The following is a 9,169-nucleotide window of genomic DNA, read 5'->3' as shown; positions in this document are numbered from 1 at the left end:
CCTGAAACGCCTAATGACTCCGTCAGAAGTGAACAGGTTCCCACAAATGATTCAGTCCCTCCATGTCTAAGTTTAAACGATGCCCGGAATATTCCAGTCGGAGAGCTGGGAACACGCAGTGCGCACGTCCAGAGCCAGAGAGAGCGCTAATCTCTCTGCTGCTCCGCGCAAACTCTGTCAGTGTCCGCACACACGTGCACACGCACACACACACACACTGGTAGGCACGTTGCTAAAGCCAGAAGCAGACATATTGATGGATGAAACAACACCTGCAGTAGAGGCTCTTACTGTAATCCCTCATTTCCTATGATGCCAATTTACATAACACAGTTTAATAGTCCTGAAAAAAAGTACGTTATTTCCATTTGTAATTATATTTCCATGTTTCCAGTGTGACTGAAGAATTCATAGTGAATGGTTGTTGTTTTTTTTAAATAGTCAGTGACTGTTTAATGCAGTTTTCCTCCTTAAAATATTTTAACACAAATGTACTATAAAATGACTTTTCCTAAAGTGAATCATAAGGTCACGTGAACTTCTTTTTTTCTTTCTTTTTTATTCAACACATGCTCGGGGAGGAAAAACATATTCCATACAGGTCAAATTACAAAATAAAATAAGAAAAATGACAACAACAATAAATAAATAAACAACAAAATAACAAAGTAAGATATTCCTGGATTTTCTGCAATGTTGCACATCCCACCATATAGTATCTTTGACATGAAAAGTTAATATTTAATAATTATTTAGTCAGGACGGAGTTGTTGTAAATCTGAGTGTTAATCTGATACCAAGTTACAGGAGAAGGTCCATATATAGTGTCTGATATAAGCTTAATAACGAATCAAATGTTAGAAGCCGTGATTTCTCGTTTATGTTGTTAATTGTCTTCCTAATAATTGCTATAACTCGTTTTGCACTCATAAATCCTACCGACACTATCTTTTTTTCCAGTTTTTATCATCCATATAATTCAAAATGTATAATTTGGGATCCAAAGAATGTTTATTTTTGTGATCTTAGATAACTTGGATATTATTTCCTTCCACAATATTTGAAGTTTTGAACATTTCAATATCATATGAAAGAATAAACCTTTTTGTTCATTACAGTGCCAACTCTTTTCATCACTATATAATTTCAGGAGTTTAAGTTTTCCTATTAATAAACTTAAAATGTATTATTTTGTTGTGTGTTGATTTTGATATTCTATGAATTTTTTGCCAAATATCAGGATCTAAACTTTAAAATCTTTCACCCAAGTCATTTCTAGGGCGCCACTATTAGTGTTCTTTAAACCATTTATTATCTTAAACATTTGACTTCCTGTAGGAGTTTTCTTTTCCATTATCGTTATAAATACATTTTTGATATTAGTTATTTCTGGGACTTTTATGAGTTCTCCAAGGTACTGTGAGAGTTTTGATCTAATCTGTAAGTACAAAAGTCTTTCAAATTTGTTTTTCGATTGTTCAAAGGACATCATCACCCCCTCTGTAAAAAGATTCTTCAACACAGCAATGCCTTTTTTTCCCAGAGTTTGTCTTTCACCATAAAAAGACTGCTATTCCACAGAGGAATGTTAGGTGAGTTGTGTCCCATACTTTATGCAAATATTGTGCAATTTCAAATGAATATGTATCGTAGGTCACGTTAACTTCTTTATAATACCCTGCAGATTGACATGTCTGGCCTGAGGAATGCAGTCCTGTCACCCTAAGGGTGCAGAGCCAAAGCCTGGGTGCCAAATGTCTGAGCTCCCTGATTGCCCAGCTGAGCTGTGAGTTTCTAATGAGGCCAACTAAATCTGCACTTACATCACACAGTTGTACAAGTATTTGAGATGGTGATTACACAGTGTTTGGTTGGCTATAAATCAAAAGTAATTTATTTGTAGAATCACTGATCCTCCTATAATTTCCCTGTAAGGAGGTGAACTGGCCAATGTATTGATTTACAGTCAGTATGTTACTCAAATACACACTGCTGTGCACCAATATATTATAAAGACTAATTTAATGGTCTTCAGTCATTAGTCTTTTCTCTGGAGCTAGCCGCAGGGCTCAATAGCTATATACATTTTGCACAGTCATTGTTGGTCCCCAGAGGATGGATTCTACTGACTGCCTTTTCTTCTAGCTCCACCAACAGGATGACATGTTTGTCTTTTAGGGAAATATATCAACTACTATTAGATGGATTGGAATTACATTTGACACAGACGTTCATGGTGCCCAGAGGCAACACGTTCTTACTCCCAAGTCGTCACATATGAAAACATGGTCAAGACCCATTGGTGTCAGTTTGTAACGCACTGGGGAAGCCCTGTCGTTTCATTCATGCAAGGTAGCCTAGGTGTGGGATATTTAACACAAAAGTCCAAGTAAGGAGGTGGTTTGGGTGGACGTGTGGGCCAGAAACCGGACTTTTACCCTGGATACTAGTGTTTGCTCCCCAAGTAAAACAAAAAGTCAATGAATGTTTTTATTTAAGTTACGTAAGTTGCGTAACTTACACAAGTATCGTTACTTAACTTATGTATGTTAAGTGACATTTTCACGCAAATGATGATGTTGGATGATGTTTTTGTTACCTAAACCTAACAAAATAGTTACTATGTTGCCTAAAACGAACCAAATTGCAACGTTCACAACGTTAACCACAAGTTTTATTTTCAAAGTCTAACTGGACGTTTCATATTTAATATTGCTGACTTGAGCCCTACACGTCAAATAACAACACTAAAGTGATACCCTGGGCGTTAAAAAGTGACGCTAAGGGGTCTTGACCAAGCGTCCATGTGTGACGAGTTGGGTTTAAAAAAGTGTTGCATAATTATCTTCATTAGCGCCACCATCAGGTATCAGTTTTAGCTCATTCTGTTTTATATCTCTAAATTTAAAGGATCGCTCGGCACACAGGTTAGTACAGACATTCGTGTTGCCCTCAGGATGAATTGTAACCACTTTGCTGATCTCTGACTTTTCATCAGGTACTTTGGTTTTATCAAATACCTGAAAAACTAATGACATTTAAAGCAGCTTTGCTGTGCTACTTGGCAACATGTTAACACACATGTGAACATTATAGCCTACCTGCTTAACAACGACATGTTAACTCAAAGAACCAATGTGCATAGAGTATAGCCTCACAGAGCTGCTGGCACGGCTGTAGTCGCTTAGATATTATATGGCAGACTAAAGTGCCAAAGAGACATTAAGAGGGGCGTCCATAAAACCGAAACCTGCCTTCACACATATTTTCTCCACTTTCAGTAATTTAATTTTAGCTCTTGAGAAATGATTTCTCATCCTAGTGTCACCTTTCTCAAGAACCTGTGAGATTCTTATGGTTTCAAGTTGAGCTACACAACAGCTACAAGTTCAGGCTGTAAAACAACACAAGTAAGATCAGATGTGTGGTTTGTAAGGACAAAATAAGAAAGCTGTCTGTTTAATGGAAATTATTATGGCCATTTCAACTGATGACTGTTTATTTCAAACTGAAAATTCTCAGCCTCGGATAAATAAAGCTATTTTATAATATAATATTTGCTTTATCTTGGTCATGTTGTACTAACCTTTGCGCTCTGTCTAACCTCTAACCTGGACAGCGCACTCACAGAACTCATTGCATGTTGTCCTATTCCTGATCTCAGCTTGTGCTCTAGTAAGCTTATTACTGGAGACATCAGATTAACGGACGGAAAGGAGTGAGCAGGGTCATGACTGAGGACACCTGCACCGTGAACAGGAACTGAAATATAAGATAAAAGAGAGTAGCTGATGATTCTGAAAACGGCCTATCATCAACGCTCAAAGCCGAGACACAAACTGCTTTATGGAAAATGTAATAATACATGTTCCAAAAGGTATTTTCTCACCTCTGCGATATTTATCTTCTATTTATCTATCTAGAGGTGAAAGGTAACAGTGCTGATGGTCACACTCCTGTTCAAATTTGCATGATTACAATAGATGTTATGATGAGATGAAGGTTGGTGCTTCTCATGTTTTGTCATTCCTCGAATGAGAGGCTGCCCTCTAATGTTCACACACAAAATAACATCTGCTGCAGCTGCTAGATGCTGTTTGAGAGTGACATATTAAGTCCAGCTGTTTTCATGTGGTTTTTGTTCTAGATTGTTATCTGCTGGTTTAATAATCATAAATACTCTCTAAATCGCTCATTTTTCAGTCTGGATTTGGTTCAGAGGAACATAATCAAGACTGGATTAGGGTACAGGGAACTTTCCTGGGACTCCTGAGTGTCAAGGGGCCAATATTCATTGGTTGATTTGTGGTCATTTGACAAAAATGATGATTGCAAATGTGCCTGGTAGAGGAGCTGTATGTCAAAATTTACATGGTGTGAATAAATTTGTGATTTAATAACCTCACACGGAGGCCCTATAGGGGCCTACAGCTCATTCTCACCACTAGTGGATTAATGTCAACATGTTTTAAACCTCTGAGACATAAAACTGCATCTTTTGAGCTTAAAAAATCACAACTTGAATGGATAAATGAATGCATGATGTTCATTTATGTACTTTCTGACTTCAAGTCTCTTACTGTGCTGTACTGTTTTCTGCTGAAACAAATGTAGAATTATTACAAACCAGAGTAAATGTCAACACTAGAAGTCTTAGCATTTTTTCACTTTTGTAAAGTACACATTCAAACAATCCTTACAACCTTCCAGCACTGGCTTCTTATTTACTCATTAATCTCCCAACAGTTTTTAAATTTATTCATTTTACCCAAAGCGACTTACAATTGCTATACATGTCAGAGGTCGCACGCCTCTGGAGCAACTAGGCGTTAAGTGTCCTGCTCAGGGACACATTGGTGGATGGGTCGCAGTCGGGAATCACCACCAGCATTTATCAGATCATCTACATTGGCCAGCAGCCAAAGTAATGTAAACCAAAGCTCAGTAGGTTTAGGCTTGGTCAGTACCTGGATGGGAGACCTCCTGGGAAACCTGAGTTGCTGCTAGAAGTGGTGCCGGTGGGCCAGTTGGGGGCAGTCTTCCCTCTGGTTCTAATAATAAGTGTGTTAGTGATGGAGACACTGCGCTGTAAGAGCAGCTGTTCTTCGGAGGAGACGTTAAACCGAGGTTCTGACTAATTGTGGTCATTAAAGATCCCATGGCACTTCTCGCAAAGAGTAGGGGGTTCACCTGGCTTTCACCATCTGGTCATCTAATAATCCCCCAGAGTAACTGGCTCAATGTTTCCCTCCCTCTCCGCCTCAAGCTGATGTGTGGTGAGCGTTCTGGCGCTAAATGGCTGCCGTGCATCACCCAGGTGGGAGCCACACATTGCTTGTGGTTGATTATGTGAAACGCTTTGAGTATCAATGATAAAGTGCTATATAAATGTAATTCATTATTATTATTATTACGTTGTCTGTATTAAGTGTTTGAGCCTCTTCAGTTATCGGGGCTGCTACTTGAGTCAATATTTAACCACCAGGTGTTGATGCTCTTTTACTTTAACTACTTTAAAGGCAATTAGACAATTTAGTCCTGTGGTTCCCAACAGTCTGGGGGATCCTGAGTGTTGGAAAGTACTTCTGCATGTGTGAAAAAAAGTGTGTCTAGTGTCTCCAGAGAGAGCTGTGTGATGTCTCTTGAGTCAGCGTCGTTTGGGCTGAAGGCTACAAGTCTGGAAATTCAAAAAATCAAAAAGAGTGTAGTTTTGACAGAAGAGAGCTTAGCAGACCTCTGTGGCCTGCTACTCATCTGTGTCTGAGACTAGCGGCTCGAGGATTCTTAGCCACTACTAGCATAACACACCTGTTTCTCAGACCAAACAGTCGGCTGTCGAGTTGTGCTGTGGGTGATGGAGGTTTTGACAAGTGACAACAATGTGCGGAATAAATAAAGACAATGTGTCTGGTATTGCTGCATTGATTATGCTGCTGATTTTGATAATGTGTCATTGACGAAGACCACGCCAATTGTGAGGTATGAAAGGTAGATAGCGAGAAGGTTCAGGAAGGATAGGATGGAGGGGTGGCCAGAGTATCTAGGAACACAGGGGAAGAGACTCTTTTTTTCTCTTTTTAGGTGGAAGGAGATCCTCAACATCTGTTGTGTTATGGTTTCACAATGGTGAAGACAGTTGGAGAACAACTAGACACAATATTGGATGTAGGCTGTACAGGATAAAAATTTTTTTACCTCAGCAACTATCATATTTTTCCCAAATTATGTCCAGATTTTTGGTTTCTGGTTTGGTCGACTTGACAAAATCAAAAAAGACTTGTAACTCGACTTTTACGTTAACACCAATGACTCGTGACTTGATACCCTCCCCAAACCAAAATATAAATAAGGATATTAATGTAAAAAGTGTGTGCAGCGCATCAGTACTTCATTTAACTGATGACAGTTTGAATCCAACAGCAACCAATCAAATTGTTGGCGGGTGTTGCCGATACATTAAATATACATCTTTCATGATTTCATGATGGATATTTTAAGTATGAAATGCGGGGCTTGGTTAGCTCACCTGGTAGAGCACGTGCCCCATGAACAAGGCTGAGACGTTACTGCAGGGGGCTCTTTGAAGAGCACATCACGACTTGTTTAGGACTCGAAATTCAAAATTTAGGACTTGATACTTGACTCAGACTTGCCTGTCTTGGGACTTGAGTGCTAAGACTTGAGACTTACATGTGACTGGTAAAACAATGACCGTGTCCCACCTCTGCTTATTGCTGCTGTAAAAGCCCGCAGGCCTCCGCCCCCTGCTGACAACTCCCAGACATCTGAAACATAAAACAGGAAGACCCGAGAAGAAACACTGTTGTTTTATGAAGGGGCCATAAGCCGATAGTGTCGGGAACAGTGGTTCAATCATTAGTAATATTTTAAAAGATTACCATCTTTGTTAAGTAAAATCTCCATCTTTAAGGTAACAGCAAATAAATGTAATGGAGGAAAAAGTGCAATATCGACCTCTGAAATCTGTGTTGCACTCGGTAAAGTGGACACTGTAGAGGCTCAGTAACTACGACTTAGTTTGTAACTAAAACTGTTTGCACAATTTCCACAATTACTTGGAGGATGACTTTACTAGTTTCGACGTAAAGTCGTAGCTAAAGCAAGCGGCCAATCAAAGATTGAGTTCCATTGTTAGGATTACTGGGCACATTAGCTTTCTGACTGGCATGAGTCACTGGGCATCGCGAGAAATCATAGTAAGCTAGACCAATATTGAAATATCATATCGATACATTTGGTCTCCGTGTTGCAAATTGACATTAAATTAATGAAGATGTGTGGAGCAGTTACTATTAGTGAGTATTATATACAGTGACATGTATGATTTACACTGACCCTGGGGCTTCAATGAGTTATGTTGTAACTTATCTCAGTGGTGCAACCGCTTTTATTTTAGTAATGCATTAATCACAATAATTTACGTTACAACTAGGCTGAGTTTGATGTTACACACAGCTGATGCAACAAGCTGCAGAGGTATAAAGTAGCATAAAATGGAAATACTCTAGCATGTTCTTACTGCTGTCGGGTCTGAGTCCTGTCTAAATGTCCAACAGACCGATAGTATTCGGTTTAACTGATGATTACCCAGGGGTACAGCAGAGGATGAGGGGAGAGGAGGAGAGGAAGAGGGTGATTACATAAGGAGCAGAGAGATGAAAAGACAGGACATGTCGAAGGAAAGAGAGAGAGAAAAGATATCTGCATGTGGTCAGAATTGCTGCTCCCGCCCGCCTCCGTCTGATGAATGTGTTTGGTGATGTAACATGTCAGAGAGTGATGCTACACTGAAGTGTCATTGAACTTTCCAATCTGCCCCTCTCTGGCCACGCTGAGTGATTCCATTTACGAAGCACGGCTTGAAACTTGAAAAGTTTTAGCGTAACCAGAAATCTACCTGATTCTGCCCGATGAAATGAAAGGAAGCAAGTCATGTTTAAATTATGGGTCTATCAATGTGACACAGTCCTCAATCAAAGAAACTACTCCATCATTTCAGTGCTGGACTGACTCCCAGTCCCGCAGCCGTTAACTCATTTCATGAAGTATCACAGCTCTCAAAGACCGCTTTCACCATCAGCTCCCAAATGTCCTTTTTACAGGAAATCAGTTTCATTCAGGAGATCTGGCAAGAGAGGAAGGACAGCAGCAGAGTCACCGTGCAGAGAAAGAAGAGTGACAAATGTGGAAGCAGTTATGGCATCAGCGACCGCTGTTACTGAGAAGGCGCCGCCACGTTGGGATGGAGTTTTGGCTGTTGTAAATGTTAGTAGAAGTAAAATGTGGTTTGAAAGACCGACCACTGCGTCTGCGGCCCTCAACGTTGCCCGTTTCTTCGTGCTTCTTCAGCTTGGACCCATGAAACATCTGCGAGGGGGAGGCCTTGCTGATGCAGTGAAACTACCTCGTGTCGTATTGCCGTGCTCATTCTCACTCTGGTGTTTGACTTCTGACAGTAAACTGTCTTCAACAGCTTCAGCTTGTTAGCTTGTTAGCTTGAGTTTGGCTGTTCCTCACCCAGCTGTTTTCCTCCTACACAGCTGTTTCTGTTTCAATTGATGATCTGGTTTCAACCTACAAATTAAATTTATGATTATAAGCACCTGTTTGTTATAATTGCTTAACCATACACCTTATGATATGCCTACAAAACCCCCGACTTTGTACATGTATACCTAGAAGAATTGATGCTGTTTTGAAAGCCATAGGGTGGTCACACTAAATATCGAATTGATTTAGATTTTTTGTCTGTTCACTCACTTTGTATTTTGTTAATTGATGAATGTAATCCATTAATATGTATTTTTTTGAAAGCTTTCATATTTTACAGTATTGTTCCACACCATCAATAAGACTTTAGCACAGTACTATGTGCATGTAGAGTACCTCACAAATGTGAGTACACCCCTCACATTTTTGTAAATGTGAGGGGGGGGGGGGAGTGTCAGTAGGGGTCCCGGGCGTTGTTAATGAGGCCAGCTGTGGATGGGAAGAAGGTGTTCTTGTGGCAAGAGGTTTTGGTCAGTTTGGACAGTTTGGACCCCCCTCAGGCAGCAGGCTGCAGTCCATGAGGACCAAAACCGCCCGGGCCACTAGAACCGCCCCCCCCCCCCCAAAGCTGGCCTTGTTAACAACGCCCCCCCCCCCT

The sequence above is a fragment of the Micropterus dolomieu genome, linkage group LG06 (assembly GCF_021292245.1).
Source record: "Micropterus dolomieu isolate WLL.071019.BEF.003 ecotype Adirondacks linkage group LG06, ASM2129224v1, whole genome shotgun sequence".
In the NCBI taxonomy this organism is placed as follows: domain Eukaryota; kingdom Metazoa; phylum Chordata; class Actinopteri; order Centrarchiformes; family Centrarchidae; genus Micropterus; species Micropterus dolomieu.
Note: the sequence above shows the minus strand (reverse complement) of the source record.